Below are 18,446 nucleotides of genomic sequence, written 5' to 3' on the forward strand. Positions count from 1 at the left end.
CCTGGACTGTCAGGATATTCGGTTTCAGTATAGATGATTTCTATCACGAGGAACAATCTTGGATAGGTTGAAATGGAAAATGTGCGTTTGTCAGGCCTCAAAGCCATTATTTTTGGCACCCGTCATGGCTATTTCCCAGCTTCCATTGGCTGAAGCCTAGTCAGTTCATTCACAGTACGTCACCACAGTACTGTCTCTCCAGCATTTGCCAAACAGACTGGATTTATTGTTGTTAAAAATGACAAAACGTGTAGGCCTATTTTAAATATTTATTTATTTGTAAAAAAAATTAAGCTGTACTGTGACATACTCTGAACATGCATCAATTTGCATTACTAAATATTGGTTTTGTACTGTGAGCCGTCAAGAAGCAATAGAATCAATGCGCAGGGAGCCTTTCCATAATGGAATATGTTTTGATGCTCTGAGGCCAAAACAAGCCTTCTCACAGGACTTAGATTGGCGGGTGCTAAAGTTGTTATGGGCTGCAGCGTTTCACTCAATACTGTCCCATCTCAAAGAATGTTGGTGTGCAATCAAAACGATTAGAAAATAATAAATATTAATAATAATAGATCAAATTTATATAGCGCTATTCCCAGTGCTCAAAGACGCTTCACAATCGCTTCATAAGCTAAATCGTCAGAAGAAAAAAATAAAAAAGTTCAAAGGTTAAAAGCAAGGGTGAAAAGGTGTGTTTTAAGGGCAGTTTTGAAAGATGAAGGAGTGTTGGCATTGCGGATGTCGTTGGGTAGGGCATTCCAGAGGGCGGGGGCGGCTGCAGCAAAGGCTCCCGAGGATCGGAGGTTGGTCCTGATGGGTGCAGGAGATTGGCATCGGCGGACCTGAGACAACGGGTAGGGGTATGGCGGTGGAGAAGGTGAGAGAGGTAGGGGGGCGCCAGGTTGTTGAGGGCTTTGAAGGTGATGAGTAGTATTTTGAAATCAATCCGGTATTTGACTGGAAGCCAGTGGAGGTCTTGGAGGACAGGGGTGAAGTGGTCAGAGCGGCGGGTGGATGTGAGCATATAGGGCTGCGGAGTTTTGAACATATTGCAGTTTATTAAGTAAGTGTATAAAAACGATAGTTACGTATGTAACTACGGTTCTATGAATCCTGGATGACCGCCAGAGGCGGTGCTTTAAGCACTGGATTTATCCGTCTCGCGCATGCGCAGTTCGAGTACCTAATATCAACAAAGTCACCTGTGACCCCTGATGAGCTCCGGACAGCCTATATCTTCCGGTGACATCAGAGGATCTGTTCCTGCAGAATCTTCTCGCGAGTACACAAGGATTCTGAGTGACAGAGCGCTCTGGCGGTCATCCAGGATTCATAGAACCGTAGTTACATACGTAACTATCGTTCTATTTCATCCTTACTGACCGCCAGAGGCGGTGCTTTAAGCACTGGATGGCTCATACCAACAAGGTCACGAGGAACTCCAACACCTACCTCATTGAGAGGGAACAGCAGAGTCGGGCAACAGGACCACGGCCAACGGATGGGGAGTGGCAACGTTCACCCGGTAGAACCTGGAGAAGGTACATGGTGATGTCCATGATGCTGCATCACAGATGTCTTCCAGGGGCACGCCCCGCAGGGCAGCCCATGACGTTGAGACAGCCCTGGTAGAGTGGCACCTGACCCCGGATGGCAGGGGTTGACCACCTCCTTTATAGGCATGGGTGATGACGTCCACAACCCAATGAGACAACCGCTGCTTGGAGAAGCACAGCCCCTCCTAGGACCACCATAGCAGAGGAAGATCTGGTCCGAGCGTCTAATGCCTGCGGTCGCAGCTACGTACGCTCTCAGAGCTCGCACAGGACACAGCAGTTTGAACCTGTCCTCCCCTTCCGAGGCGACAAATTGTGCCAGGCGGACAGGTCGGTTGAGGTTCGATGATAACAGAACCTTCGGGAGGAAAGCTGGATTCGGCCACAGGGTAACCCCTGAGCCATCCGAGTTCCACCTCAGACATGAGTCACTCACGGACAGAGCATGAAGCTCCCCGACGCGCTTCGCTGACGCGATGGCGAGGAGAAAGGCAGTCTTAGTGGAGACCCACTTCAGCTCCACCTGAGCCAGGGGTTCAAAAGGAGGCAAGCATAAGGCATTGAGCACCAGGTGCAGATCCCATGCTGGGGCACGCTGTGCTCGTGGGGGTCGTAACCGCAACGCCCCCTTCAAAAAAAGGGACACCAATCTGTGGCCCCCCACTGTGTCATTGTCTACCCGAGCATGTCTCGAGGAGATGGCTGCCACGTATACCCTCAGAGTAGCTGGGGCCCGGTCGCCATCCAGGAGTGACTGGAGGAACTCCAAAATCATTGGAACTGAACAATAAACAGGGTCCTCAGCCCTGTCTGAACACCATGCCGTAAATAGCTGCCACCTATTCTCATACTGCGCCCGGGTAGAAGGCGCCCTGGCGTTCAGTATGGTATTGCAGACACCGTCTGAGCACTCCGTCAGCAGCGGGTTGGGCCCTGCAACGGCCAGACCCATAGCTGTAGGCAACGAGGGTCGGGATGCCAGATCTTGCCCTGTAACTGTGACAGGAGATCCTTCCTGTCGGGAAGGCGCTGTGGTGAACTGCTGCAGAGCCTGCGCAGCAGTGGAAACCATGTTCTCCCTGGCCAGAAGGGGGCTACCAACAGCAGTCTGTGACCCTGCTGGAGGACCCTCTGTAGCGTCGGAAAAATCAGAGGGATTGGTGGAAAGGCATAGAGGGGACCCTCTGGCCAATCGTGGGCGAGAGCATCCTGACCCAGAGGGCTGCTCTCCTCTGTCCAGGAGAACCACAGGGGGCAATGGGTCGACTCCTTTGTGGCAAAGAGATCCACCTCTGCCCTGCCGAAGACGTCCCAGATGTTGAGGATAACCTCCGGATGAAGCCGCCACTCCCCCGGCGGCGGCTTGCAACGGGAGAGTGAGTCTGCAGCCTGATTCTGTACCCCAGGCAAATACATTGCTCTCAGGCTGGCCAGGCGTGCTGCCCACAACAGGAGGTCCCGGGATGCCTGCAACAGCCGTGCAGACCTGGTGCCTCCCTGGTGGTTTATGTGAGAGACGGCCGAGACATTGTCCGACCGCACGAGCACATGCCGGCCGCCCAGGAAGGGAAGAAATGACTGCAGTGCCCTGTGCACAGCCCGCAGCTCCAGAACATTGATATGCTCTGAGCGGACCTGAACGGGCCACAGCCCCTGAGCTGTCCGGTTCTGCCACACAGCACCCCACCCCGAGAGGGTGGCATCTGTTGTGACGGTTTCCCGACGGGATGCAATGGAACCCATGGGCATGCCCTGGAGAAGAAACGATCTTTCCCTCCACGGAGCCAGAGCAAGTAGGCAGCAGCGTGACACCTTGAGTCCCCTGTGCCGATGCCACCTGACATCCAGATGAAAGCTGTGCAGCCACCTCTGGAGGGGGCGTAGCGACAGCAGTCCTAGAGGAACCACTGTAGCGGCAGCCGTCAGTTTCCCTAAGAGGCGCAAAAACTCCACATAGCGCAACAGCCTGCCTTCCCGAAACAGGAGAAGGAGGCGGAGGATGCCGTCCACCCGCTGTGGCGACGGACAGGCCTTCATGGCGACTGCGTCGAGAGACACACCGAGAAAGACAATGCTCTGCGATGGCACCAGGCAACTCTTCGTGAGATTCACCCGGAGACCCAGACGGGCCACATGGGAGAGAAGAAGTGTCGTGTCCAGGGCCACCTGAGACTGGGATGGTGCACAGATGAGCCAGTCGTCCAGATATGGCAGAATCTTCATGCCCCGTGACTGTAGGGGTGAGAGGGCTGCTGCCACACACCTGGTGAACACCCGTGGGGAAAGGGAGAGGCCAAACGGGAGCACCCTGAACTGAAAACGACGCCCCTGGAAAGCAAACCGCAGAAACTGTCTGTGGTGCGGTGCTATGGGAACGTGAAAGTAGGCATCCTTCAGGTCTACTAATGTAAACCACTCCCCCCTGGCAACAGTACGCAGAACCTCTGCGGTGCTCAGCATGTGGAACCTCAGGATCTTCAGGAACCTGTTTAGGCCCCTCAAGTTGAGGATAGGACGCAGTCCGCCATCTTTCTTTGCTACCAGAAAATAAGTCGAGTAGAACCCCCCGGGTTGCAACCGGGGATCTACTGGCTCGATGGCACCCTTGTCCAGGAGGGCGGAAAGCTCCTGGGCGAGGGCTTGGGCTTTGGCCGGGTCGTGTATGATGGTCATCTTGACCCGGCCATAGGCTGGGGGCCGGCGTCGGAACTGAAGTTTGTACCCATGGGTCAAGGTGGAAAGCACCCACGGGTCCCTGGTGGAAGCAGCCCAATAGCTGAGTTGCTGCTGGGAAAAACATCCGACGACCGGCCCCTGACCCTCAGCGCCGGGTCCCCCGACCTCTAAAGGTCCTGGGGGAACGACGGGCAGCATATGGGACCTGAGGCTGCCCCGAGGGTAGCCGCTCAGGGGCCCGAAAGGCCTGTGCCTGCTGCTGAGCAGGCTGTGGACGTGGGCGCTGAGACCTAAGGTAGCCACTGGGGTGAGCCTGTGGGTGATAGCTACGCTGTGGGGCAGCTGAAGAACCTCTAGGCCTGCTAGGAGGAGGCACACTCCTTTGAAGCACAGATAGATGCTCGCGAGTCTTCCTGGCCTGGACTGTTCGCTCAAGCGCCTCTAGAGCTGCAGAGCCAAACAGCTCCCCAGGTTCAACTGGAACACTGCGGAGGGTTCTCCTGCACGCCTCAGTAAGAGGAGACTGTGCCAACCAAACCTGGCGGCGAGCCTGGACGAGAGTGGACATCACCCGCCCCAACTCTCTGGACATCAGTGCGAACGCCTGCAAAGAAGCGTCACTGAAATCGTGGGCCGGAGCACCCACTGCAACCTCCTGCAGGGATGCTGACAGAGCGAGCATCAGGTGGGACATAGAATTGCCTATGCGTCCCATGCGTGCCGCTGTGTCATAGGCTTTGGAGAGCAAGTCATCCGTAACCCGACACTGGGGACGAGGACACCTCGCATCCGGTCTTAGAGCCTCATCAGGTGAGACAATTAGAGCGGCTATGGTTGGCTCAACTGCTGGCATGCGGTCCAAGCCGAACTTGGGTGCATCCTGCATGGCTGCCAGTGACCGACCGTCGGATGTTGCATGAGAGTGGGCTCTAGGATCCCTCCAGCATGCATGCAATTCCCTCAGATACTCCTCCGATGGAGGCACGGTAAAGCTGGCGGGGGCTGGGCCACGCCTGAAGAAAGCACTGGCCGGAGCCGGCTGTGCTTGTGGCACGTCTAGCTGCAGACTGGCCAGGGCCAATACGAATGATGGCTCCCATTGAGTTGTCCTCAGAAGCACTAGTAGAGCTGTGGGTCGAAGGACGGGAGCACGCTGCAGAGGCACGGGAGGCTGCGTCCTGTAGGACCCCATCCTGCTCGTATTCAGCAAACTCGGCAGCCGACGCTGCCAGAGAAAGCACATCTTCCTCCGGCTCCAAGGTGGCTGCCGGAGGAGCAAGAGCACCTGGCCCCCCTGCACCAGTCCCAGCCTGAAAGGCTAGGAAGAGGCACTTCATGCTTTCGAGCTCTGCCGTCAATTGGCCTACCTTGGAGGCAAGCCCGGACTCCCTAACCTTCTTCCTAGAAGTGGGGCCTGCGGTCACCGCAGCCCAACGTTTGGAGCGACCATCCTGGGCTGGATTACGTCGCTGGGCTGGGGGCAACAGTTCGGGGGACGAAACGAGGATCAACCGTTGTTCCACCTCAGCTAATCTAGCAACTCTAACTGCCCGAGGCATAAAAGTGCAGTTCATGCAGGGGTCATCTGAAAGACCCTCCTTCAGATGCCCGAGGCCAAGGCATGAGGGACACAAATCATGGCCATCCTCAATCTGCAGAGGAGCCATGCAGGCCGAGCATGAGTGGTCGCCAACCATGTTGACAACCAGAAAAAATAACACTGTATAAAGCAAGAAAAACAATAGACACTGGGAGAGGGGGCGTAAACACAGCCTTCACCAATGGATATACAAACAGAAAAAAGACCCAGACAAGTTAGCCTCAGCGGGAACGCTGCTACCAACTACAGTCACACCTCTGCTGGGAGCGGGAGCGAGAGCACTGCCTTCACCAGTTGAGGGTAGCGGTCAGAACGGAACGTAGATAATAATAAGTGCAGTATAAATGCCGGGAGAGGGAGCGAAAGCACAGCCTTCACCGACAAATATTGGCGGGATAACAGCCCAGACAGTTAGCCTCAGCGGGAGCACTGCTACTAACTACAAGGCTAAATATAACTATAAATGCTGGGAGCGGGAGCGAAAACACTGCCTTCACCAGTTACACAAAGCGGGCACAACCGAGTTGGCACCGAGGTTAAATGTACCTAAGCCGGGAGTGGGAGCGCACACACTGCCGTCACCAATAGCAACGATACACAGCTTGAAAATTAAGTGATAAGCGCAATACAAACGCCGGGAGAAATTAAATGATAAGCGCAGTACAAACGCCGGGAGAGGGAGCGGGTACACTGCCTTCACCGAAACACGAAATTATAACAAAGTAAGCTTATCCAGCCGAGGGAGATGCGTTCCACGCAATCCGAACCGCTCGGCGGGTCCGTTGCGGCCTTTGGAGGGTGAGCAGCTCACGGCTCCGACAATATGTCGCAAGGCCACCAGCAACGAACGATCAATGATAATAATATCCAATTAGCTTTAAGCTAGCAAGGTGATACGATACCTGCGAAGCGAGAAGATGAAAGGAACAGATCCTCTGATGTCACCGGAAGATATAGGCTGTCCGGAGCTCATCAGGGGTCACAGGTGACTTTGTTGATATTAGGTACTCGAACTGCGCATGCGCGAGACGGATAAATCCAGTGCTTAAAGCACCGCCTCTGGCGGTCAGTAAGGATGAAATAGAACAGAGACCAGGTCGTAAAGTTCAGAAGTTTCCATTAGGGTAGGCCTATCACTGAACTATCTTTTAGTTGAGTAGTGACGCCACTAGATAAAAGCCTTCCCCTGAATGCTGGTTTAACATAGCCAATTAACCTGGAAATCCAGAAATTGGGCAGAGTCGGTTGTTTGTTATGCATGTCTTAGCATTATTATTATTAACCCTAACCCTAACCCTGCATTATCATGGTCACCTACAAAGCACAGTTTTTTTAAGGAGCACCAGGTGCTTCGTTCTGCTGAAACAGTTTAGCATCAATATAGTTCAGGACGGATGTGGGGAAAGGTCTTCAATAGATGTTATATTTGTGGTTTGGACCTTTGTTTAAACAACGACAGCTGTGCGTGAGATAAATAATATTTCCTGTGAATAGGATGTTTAACCTATTGAATGGTGAAAAAGGAAAGTAGGCCTACCGTAAATCTTATGTTTTAGTTTTGAGATAAATCAGTATTCTATATGAATTTGATCCACTTGAAAGACCATTCTGTCTCCACATTTACCTCGGATTACAGTGTCGAGGCTAATGGTTTAAAAATAAACATATACAACTTAAAAATAGACGACTTTTTTTCTCCAAAACATAATCCTTAAAGGTTGGGTACGCGATTTGCGAAACGCCAGCAGATTTTGAAAATACACAACTCAAATGGTCCTACCCCCTCTCCTTCAACGCTGACTCTGACTCCACCCATTCCAAGTACCTGGACGCGCAATCATGCACGAGCGCGAACAGAGATGCGCGAGAGCGAGCCAGGCTAGCGTAGGTTTTCGTTTAACAACATGGCACTACATTCAGCTGTAAATTGCACCCAGTACCGCGGGAAGTAGGGGTTTTGGGGGTGCTGCAACACCCCCTGTCCGAGGCCCTGTCTTATCACAGAAAACGATCATTTCTAAAAACTCCGGCCAAAGTGGAGATTTCTGAAAACGCCGGTTATGTGTTGTCGTATCAACGGGGAGAAACGGGATTTTAGGTTCTGAAGCGTCACATTATGCACCAGGAAATGCTTAACGTCATGTGAGCGTCCGCTGTACCGTATTGGTCCGAATATAAACACAAACCCCATTGTAATACGACCTATATTTGGAAAAAAGATTTGAAGACCAGATCTTGATTTCATGAATAAATAAATTGTATTAATTGAAATAATATACGAAAATAAAAAGGCATAGAATAAAACACTGCATTGCCACTAAACAGTAGTGCAAATAGGCCGTACTGATGTGTACACCAAAGACTTCCTGACACCCCTCTGCCCCGCTGTGTTCGCTCTGGCTGTGGTCGCTCCGAACTGTTTCGGCCCGTGGCAAAGCGAGTCATCCTCGCTGCTGTCCAAGGCATGTTGAGACGCAGCATTTATTTAATGCTCATATGTCCTAGTGCTGAAAAAAGGTTATATGAAAAAGTGTGAGGGTAGCGGTGGTGCGCTAAACTTGTTCTGTGAGCAGCTGGATGTGAACCATGGTGTGAAGGAAGTGAACACAACGATCGATTTTCAACTGTGCGCGCATGCACTGGTGTAATTGAGCTGCGCTGCTATATATCTTTTTTATCAATGTGACGAGTTGCGAGTCTAGTGCAGGCCGGCTTTTTTTTTCCAGCACCCCCTGCTGAGAATACGTTCTCGCGGCTATGGTTGCACCAGATGTTATAAACATTAAACGGTCACATAAATCATTACTATTTTTAGAAAATGTATGTTTGTTTCATATAATTGTATTGGAAGTCCTGGTTTTCACTAGGGTTGCCGCGGTGTGGACATTTTCACACCGAGTAATACACTCGTCTCAACACCGGTATTACCGAGTATAAACGGTATAAACTTTGAAACTAGGTCAACCGCCACACAAGCATCGGTTTTTAGACCCTTCTCGTCCTTCAGTTGCCGCCAACGTTCAAAAGCAGCGCCTAGGATTATTCTTGATTTCAGTTTTTCTCTTTCAGCGTTTTTATTATCAATTACTCTCTGAAAAAGAGTTTTCCTTCTCTTTGCTGATGGTGGTGGTGGTGGTGGTGGGGATTGTGGCGTCTTGTCTGCCATGGAAATTGTCTTCTACTGCTAGGTCCAAATGTGGATTAACTAGTTCCAGTAGATACCGCAGGATAACAACAAACAGGAGCTTGCTCTGGGTCGCGAGCTCTGGGTCACGAGTACTGCACGAAGGGGTCGCGCGCGGGGCGCGGGGGAGGGGGGGAGGGGGTGCAGTACGACCGTTTGATTGACGTACTTACTGTCCAATGAAACTTGGTGGCAATGGAAATGATTGGCTGGAGTTTTTCGAGCCCTGCCCGTTCCACAGATGATTGACAAGTTTAATTTTCATGTCAGTACTTCTAACTCAGTGGCTGTAAGCGGGTTATGATAAGGATTTCAAGTAATTTTGCAAAAATGGCCAAAAAAGCGAATCACCTACGCAACCTTTAAGGAAGTGATTACCAAAATAAATGTGTTTCTTTTCGCACCACCTGGGATTTGTTTTTGCCAAGCCTAAAGGAAGATCTCACACATGAGGCTTCCTTCAAATATCTGGAAAACCACTTAGCAGCTTCTTATTCAGAGATGGAAACAAGTGATTTTCTTTTCCCACCAGGTCCACGTCGAGGGTGAATTTAGAGCAAACGTAATCCTCTGTTTACATTGCCATTGTACAATTATGTTTTCTTAGTATATTTTTAAAAACTGAGTTTAGTATAATGCAACCTGTTATTTCAGTGTCCTGTATATAGGCCAACACATGTCGCTCATTGAAGTCTAAATAAAAGATACTGGTCGGCCCATGCTTGCTTTTAACCCTGTTTTAATGCTAACTATACATTGTTTTCTTTAGCATCATAGGGAGAATCGTTTGGACTTGTGAAGTCATAGGCACTGTGTTATTATTGTGCAAATGGAGTGTGTGGCTCGTTGGGTAGGAACACTGTATGTACTAAAAAGATCTTTCAACATCTGGATTTATTCAAGGACACTGTGGGCTGTTTCTTCTGCTTCCTCACCCCGGGATGACCTGCTGCTGGAATTCAAACCCAGCCTTTCCAGGTGTCCATTACTCTCTCGACCCATTGCTGAGGAAAACAGGGGCCAATACAGTACAAGCTCAGTGAGTCATTTATACAGTTTAGCATGTTCAATCTCAACACTTGGATAAATATGTATGTATATTTGCATTTTCGAAAAACGTGATTAGCATAGGCTCTACTCAGGTTAAATTTTATTTTATGCTTGGCCTGATAATAACATGAAAAATAAAACACATGGATGTTAGATGAGGACGTCATGTTTACAACTGGACCACTAGGTGGGGTTGTTAGTTTAAGTAATGCCCCATCGTCTCTGCCCTGGTCCGCTCTCAACTGCAGATCAACTTCTATAGAGCTCGGACGTTCGCCCCTTCCGGTAGACCCCCATGGGAGCTTTTAGATCGTAAATTATGAATGGGTTTCAATGGAGAGAAAGCAATTATTTTCTCTTCCCAGTCTTTTCTAATGCCTGCTGACTTTTCAAAAAAATTAATTCTGCCCCTCTTTTTTTGCTTGGACATTTTCTTGTCTTTGGCTTTCGTTGGCCATCTCACTGCTGTATGCTGATCTGCATTTGTCTAAAATGTTAACGTGGATTTATTTATTTACTGTGCCCGTGGTCGCTTCAATATGTATAACAGTCTTTAATGTTCATTGGGAAAGCTAGCTACGCATTTGGATCATTTGCCTGACATTTGCTATGATACAATATATAATGTATACATTACATTTTGGACAGTCCATTCATGACAAGAGCCATGGAGTTAGAGAGGTAGTAACTCGGCTGGGAGAGGTCGCCTGGCAAGGCTAACTAGTAGTTGTGGCTGAGCTCGCCTGGCTTAGTAAGTGGGGCATTCTAGAACACTCAGAAAACTCAAAGTCCCAAACCAAACTAATTCAATCTTTGACATAGTTATAGGCAAGAGTTTAGTGAATATTTCGGTATGCACTTATCGCTGAGACTAACTAGTTTACGTACGAAATATATCCAATGAATCACGTTCCGACTGTTCCGCATTTCAAATTCTTCTGCCATATCTGGGCACCCTGCTGCCAGAACAAACCAAATTGACCTGTTTGATGGTGACTGCCAGGCCATTGCCTCTACGAACACGGCCATGCCTCGGCAGCTGTATTTGGGGCAAAGGCCTAGCAGCCCAAGACCCTCCACAAGGAGATAGTAAACAGAACCATGTACAAGGCCCTTTCCCTCAAAGACACATGCTGGGAGAGTTAATTGACAATCACTATTATCCGGCCCACCTGCTGCATGGTTGGTAATGGGGAACACCTGCCGGCCATCAGGCCACAAGCCAGTTTGCAAGCTACTAAGGCAGGCCGTTGCCTTTGAGGAAGTAATGTCGTCACCTAAGAGAGAATGCAGGGAAGCGGCCAGTGGCCCTGAAGAGGCACCCAAGGCTTGAAGAGGGACACTATGCTTTGGCTGCCCTGCTCCAGAGCTAAACCAATCTCCAACCCACAATCAGGAAGTGGCACCAGTGAACCCCACCTCCACAGCAGCCGGCTAGAGCCCTTTAGGAGGTACTGTGTCAACCTTTTGCTGATGGTGATGGCTAGGTGTTACGTGTGTGGTTGTTTTTCCTGTGTCTCCCCTCTTGTCTCTGTAGGTCTCACGCCATTGGCTGTTCCTCCACCATCGTCCAACCCCCTGTCCAATCTGGGAGCTGTCTGTTGGCCAATCAATGTCCTCAGGCCTTGATAACTTGCACCTGTCTGTCTCCATTGTAACACGCCATTGTCTGCCTGTTTGTTGGCTGTGTCATGCCGTTGCCTTTGTTTTTGAGATGCCATAGGGGTTTAGGTGAATAGGTAAGATACCCTTGGGTGTACACTACCATCAAGTATTTTTCCTCTGTTATCTCATCAGGTTAGAAGCGGGGCCACCCTCTGTATGCATTAGCTAGGTTGTATGTGTGCACTAGTTAGTTGTCACTTTATCTTGTTTTCTTTGATTTGGTTCCGCTTATAGTTCCCTATTCCCCTTGGCGGAACACTCGCCAAATAAATACACTTATGTACCTAGTTTGCTGTTTTGCCATGCTTTATTGTTCTCCCAGTCAGTCCAACAGCAACATGTGTTATGGTTCCCCTACTCCCCTACTAGACGTAGCAAGCTAACATCCTGGAGCCGTAACACAAGGCCTTTCTAGAACCTTTTTGAGCCAACAGCCACGTGGGAAAAGTGGCCAGCAACCGATATGGGTGGAATCCTGCTCCCATTTTTGAGTGGGCAGGCCCAAAGGGTGTGTCGAGACCTGATGTCAGTGGATGCTGCTAATTATGGTAGCATCAAAACTTCTGTCCTTGTCCACTTTAGACATAGCAACACTGCTATAGCTCAAAAATTCCATGCATGGATGTACAACCTCGGCCTGCAAAGGCCCAAGTGGCCAACCTCTCCTGACTGATCCAGAGTTTTCTTATTGAGGTGAACGGTTCTTGCAACACCACTATTTCTGAAGACCAGACCAGCCCGATTACTTTCATGAGCTAGTGGAGCTGTTAAAGAAAGACAACAGGGATGATCAAAATGTTGTGGACCAGCAAACCTGAGTTCCCAAGGGCCAAATACATATGGATTCCAGGCCCTATCGAGAAGTTGGAGAAAGAGTCTCGCCTGCCAGCCAGACCAGTTTCCCATTGAGAGGACGCGGCCATGTAAGTCCCCTATTGGTAGGAGGGATTGCACATTATGGCAACGCCCCGATTCCAACCCATCGTATCACCACATGTGGGAACCACTATGTAGGAGCATCTCCCACCGCCCCGCAGGTCTGGAGACAGGTAATCAAGCCCAAATCGGCTGGTATGACTCGAGCAAAACACAGTTGCACAAGTGATAACAAGTTAACCGACAACCAACTCTTGAACTTGAGTGACCTGTTAATGCCAATCATAACTCCGGCTCCCGAACGAATTCGTCCTGTCCGTACCACACGTTTTTCCCCGGACTACCCGGGCCTTCATACCTCCGTCCGGTTTCAGCGTTGCTATGGATGTTACGCAAAACATCCACTAGAGGGCAGTGACTGTTGTGTCGCAAATTACCGGCATCGACAATCGCAAACATGGCATCTTCAAAGGAGATGATTTGCTTTGTTGTCGTCCGAAATCTGCAAAAAAAGGCGCAAAAGAAAGGGTAGGCCTACGCTGTGGTGGCACGGGACACCCCTCACAAACCCGCAGATTCTCTCCTCAAAATGTTGCGCCATTTTTAAATGACCAGTTATAACTCATTGCCAGTTGAACAATAAAATAATAAGGTCAGGTATATAGTATAATATAAGTATAAAACGTTAAAGCCAATATATATACATATAAGATATTATACTACTCTATCTATTTTCGCGAATGGTTGGTTTTCTGATTCTATACTGCCGCACCGATTTCTGTTGGTATTGCTCCGTTTCTCCCGGAGCACTCCGGATTCATAAGCTCAGAGGCGACGGACCCACTGACGGACGAAATGACCTCCGGGACCAGACGAAAGGGTTCCTATCAGTATTTACCGTAGGGTGTGAATGGGCCTTTAGCCCATCCAGAGGCAGAGGGGGTCAACCCTCTCATCCCACTCCCCATCATTGAGACTTCCTTCAGCCAGATAGCGAATGATGTTGTGGGACCCCCCTCTAAGTCGGATGGACTATGCCACCTGTCTTCCCGAGGCCATCCATCTAGTCATTCTGCCCCTTCATGAAGGGAAGCTGCTTCATGTACAAGATAATGGCTGAAATGTGCAAACTCCTCAAGGTGCGAAAAATCCGAACTTCAATTGACCATTTTAAACGGACAATGCAACAGATAATGAGAAAGATGATTGACGTTGATGGGAGGAACTGGGACCAGTTACTTCCCTATGTATTTTTTCCGTCAGGGAAGTTGTTACGGTAGCGAAAAGGTTGGTTTGGACCCCGGATGCAGAGACAGAGACAGTACGGACAATCCATGGTTTATTGTCAACAAAGGGAAACTCAAAAGATAACCATGCGGGCAAGCGAAGACAGGAGCAGTAGGCTTAGCTGGCGGGAGGCACCGGAGTTGCAGTCCGGGGTAATCCACTGTGGCGAGGACTGGCAACTGACGAAAAGATAACACCACGTTTAGGAATCACAAAATCAGGTTAGGGGAATCGAGGTCGTGTACAACAACGCAGCCGACAAGAGGTCGCGCGCGGCCAGGCTTAAGAAAGTGTGTGATTAAGTTGATGAGGTCCAGGGTGTGCCACGTTGCGGTGCCCAGCTCCACTCGCCACGCCCCGCACCTGTCTAAGAACCAATGCCTGTGGAGCAAATCATAGAGCAACCGTGACAGAAGTGCCCCAGAGTTTAACAGTTTCTCCCCCTTTGAGCTGCTCTATGGTCAGAGGGTTGTTCAACATAGTAAGAGAGGCCTGGGAACTGCCATTACCCCACAGGTCAGGTAATTGAGCGAGCCTGAATGTCTAAGGTCTTTCCCCTGGTTCTGCATCATATGCAGAAAGTGCAGAAGGCACGGGCACGGATATATGACTGATGGGCCCAGGTCAGAGAATTTAAATTGGGTGTAAAAGTCTTAGTACTCTTTCCTACAAATCAGTTCAAGTTCCCCGCCAGTTGGCACAGGCCATATGAAGAGTTAGAGAGGAGGGGTTAGCCTGGTCAGCGGACAGAACTACAAACATACCAAACAAACCTAAAGAAATGGTTGGAACCGGGGCATCCCCAGTTGCCTGCCCTGTCCGTTAAGATTACTACTCAGATCACACCAGAGGTCCCCATTGGTCAGGAGCTGACCAGAGGAAGGACATAAAAGAGCTTCTGGGGCAGGCCGGAGATGTATTTTCTGACAAACTAGGGCGTACCACCATCACAGCCCATAATATTAAGATGAAGCCCGGGAAAATAGTCCGCCTGAGTCTCGTCGCAGCTCAAGGGAGGATGTGAAGATGAGGCTGGTGCTCGGGGTGATGGAAGAATCTCAGAGTATGGTCTAGCCCCATTGCCATTGTCCCACAACCACTACTGTATAATGTTAGATCCGTCGACTATACCGCCTCACGGGAGGTGGATTCAGCAAAACCTGTTGTCCAGTAACAGTTGTTAACAGGTCGATGGGGAGACTCGCCTAGCCCCTGACTATCGTATCAACCAGACACCTACCCCGCATGCTTCGGCGCCCCACCCCTGAGCATAACCCCGGGCAGGGCCGTGGCTGCCGATCGTGTCGATCGGGTGACAGTCATCTCGTCGGGAGCAGTCAGGGCGAGGCGTCTCGCTCAGGGACACCTCTACACTCGGAGCCGGGGAACAAACCAGCAACCTTCTGGTTACCAGGCAACCTGCTCTACCTCCTGAGCCCCATGGGGACTCATTCACTCTGCCCAATTTATTTTGCACCCCAACTGTATTATTGTAATGTTTGAAGTGGTAATGTGAATAAAACGCATTCATTCAAGTGTGAGGATGTTTGGTTATGAGTTGGTGATCTAGTTCCCCTCACGTTTTTTTCCCCCTATGGTTTTCTAATGCTTTTGGCACGAGGAAATTCTTGCATATTTACGTGTATGTGTGTGTGTATGTGTGAGCGTGTCTGTGTGTGTCCGCACGCACGTTCCTGTGCATGTGTGTGTTTTAACAGTGACAGTGTGTGTGACTACACAATGCAACCCTCCAAAGTGGAAATAAACAAGAACAATACTGGTTTAGGAGCCCTATTTTTATTTTTCAATCATTCATATATGTATTTATTATTATTATTAATTATAGAAACCGTTATTATTAATGGTTTCACCTTTTCACCCAACCTTCTCTATAAAGTATAGTGGAGTATAAGCATGTTACACAGTCGCCGTTAAGCTGTTTGATACGCTGTTGCTGTAGTCGGTCACATTAGTCTTAACGCACTAGATTAGGCCAAATGAGATGTTTTCATGAGCTGACACTTACCATTGTGTGGGGAAGTGGGAAAAAGTCTAGCCCTAGTATCCCCGATAGTAAAAAGTGTGTAGGGTCAGGTTTATTTATGTGTTGTGCATTAATGTGTCTTACGTATGTTTTTACTTGGGTGCGTTGTGAAGCAGACTGCAGTGTGCAGCCATCGTTGCGATCATTCAATGCTCACCTCTCCCCTGTTGGAGCCTGTGTGTGGTGTACGTTATGGCGCCTATGGCTGCTGTGCATCCACAGAGTATGGCTCCTAAACACGGACCCGTGATACGGTGTGATAGCCCCCCACACACACAGTATGTAAAGCACTATATAAAAAAATATTAATTAATAATAATATTATTATAATGACTTTTGACATTTAAAATATTTTATTATTAATTTATTATTAACACCCAAGAAGATGGATGAATGGCACTTCATCCATTCAATAAGTTGATGCTTTGTTAGCAGGAGGCCTGCATTAACCTGCCATTGGGGCCCTGGGGCTGAGAGGTTTCATAGGGGGGGGTCGGGGTTAGGGTTAGACAACTGTGGCTATGGTGTCAAGTGGCCACTGGGCAGCTACCACTAGGGGGTGCCCGCGGCACTAGTGCCCCCTTTTTTCTTGGCTCATGATAGGCCTCTGATCTTTGTAAAACCCAAACAATTTTTTTATTTTTTTTTTTATTTTTTTTACTGCAGCTCATAATAGACCCCCTGGTCGTCGTAGGCCCTGGGGCTTCAGCCCAGGTAAGCACGTGCATCAAGGCGGCCTTGGTTAGCAGAACTCTTCTTGAACATTTCTTCTTGTTCAAATGGTTGATTCTTGTTTTATGGTCCCACAAGGCTCTTGATTTTTTTACAGCTGACACGGGTGTGCACGGGTGTTCTGTTTACAGTTTAGCTGATCCCAAGAAACAAAGAAAAGCATCTGTCTTTCACACCTTGGACTCTCTCTCTCTCTCTCTCTCTCTCTCTCTCTCTCTCTCTCTCTCTCTCTCTCTCTCTCGTCTCTCTCTCTCTCTCTCTCTCTCTCTCTCTCTCTCTCTCTTTCTCTCTCTCTCTCTCTCTCTCTTTATGTAAGAGGATAGGATCAGGTAACATGACCTCAGTTAGCTGATCAGGGTTAATAGAGATTTCACAGCTGCTACGGTGGGAACGGTTTTCAGATATATACATAATGAAGGCCTAATCGGTTGGTACAAAGAAAGTGTGGCTCTTTATGTCTTTGTCACGTATAGGACCACTTTTATTGATGGTATGCTTACCATTGTATGTATGTGTGTTTATTTCGCACGTATCTCTGAGTGTTTCCTTCTGGTTGACATGACACAGCGGGCCCGGTGCCGTGTTGAACCCCTATGTCTCTTCATGTCTTCGGTGGTTAGCAAAATAATGAATATTCAGTGAATGTTTTTGTGTTCGTATTAGTGGGGCGAGAGAAACAGGACTGGGTGCTTTGCGCCGCACATGGCTTCCATCGCGCGCATTGATTAAGGCGCACGCTGCTGCTTTGCAAGCCCCCAGTGCTAACAATGACAAAGCCTGGAAGCTCAATTAAGATAGCTGTAAGAGATGTAACTCTGTGACAGTAGTAATAGTAATAATAAGCAATATTAAGAATTACTATTATTATTATTATTATATATTCAACGATTTTGTCTTTACTACAGCAATAATTCAAGCAATTATCCTTCTTATTTTATAATTTAGTTGTCCAGTAATTTATGAATTTATTGCATCCATATTTTATACCAGCCCCAAAGAGATGGGTCATGTTTTCTGCAGATATAGACTTGGATAGAAGCATGAAGGCCTTTGGAAGTATAACTTCTCTTCATCGACCCCGGTTATTCTATAGCCAGGACGTAACGACAAATCAGACATAGTTGAATGAGACCATTGAAGTGCAATGCTGATTCACCAATTTTAATAAGATAAATGCAAGCCTACGCACACACAGCCATACGCTCACACCAACACACAAGCAGACAGAAAAACACACAATACAGGCTGCATTTATTTCAAAGGTGTTCATTCCTCAACGCCAACAAGAACAATAATATGTGCTCTGGAAAACAACTGGTTCAATTAAGAACGTTGACGGCAACATCTGCACCAGTCACGGCCACAGCTGCTGGCCACCCCACCCCCCTCTCCCCAAGAGCCGAGGGGGGGACGAGGCAGTGGGTCTGATGAGCTGACCTCCTCCTCCAATCTCCCTTCTACTCCTCCTACATCTTAGTTCTCCTCCTGAATCCTCCACCTCCTAAATCCTCCTTCTCCTACGTCCTGCTCCTCCATCTACAACAGCCTCCTCATTATATCCTCAACCACCGCCTACTATGTCCTCCTACAACCTCCTCCCCTTTCTACTACATCTTCCCCCTTCCCCATCCTCCACCTCCTCCTACTTCCTCCCCCTCCTACATCCTCCTCTTCCCAGATAGTCCTCCTCCTGCATCCTTCCACTTGCAGCCCCCCTACAAACACACACACACACACACACACACACACACACACACACACACACACACACAC

Source organism: Gadus chalcogrammus, chromosome 7, assembly GCF_026213295.1.
Source record: "Gadus chalcogrammus isolate NIFS_2021 chromosome 7, NIFS_Gcha_1.0, whole genome shotgun sequence".
NCBI classification, from domain to species: Eukaryota; Metazoa; Chordata; class Actinopteri; order Gadiformes; family Gadidae; genus Gadus; species Gadus chalcogrammus.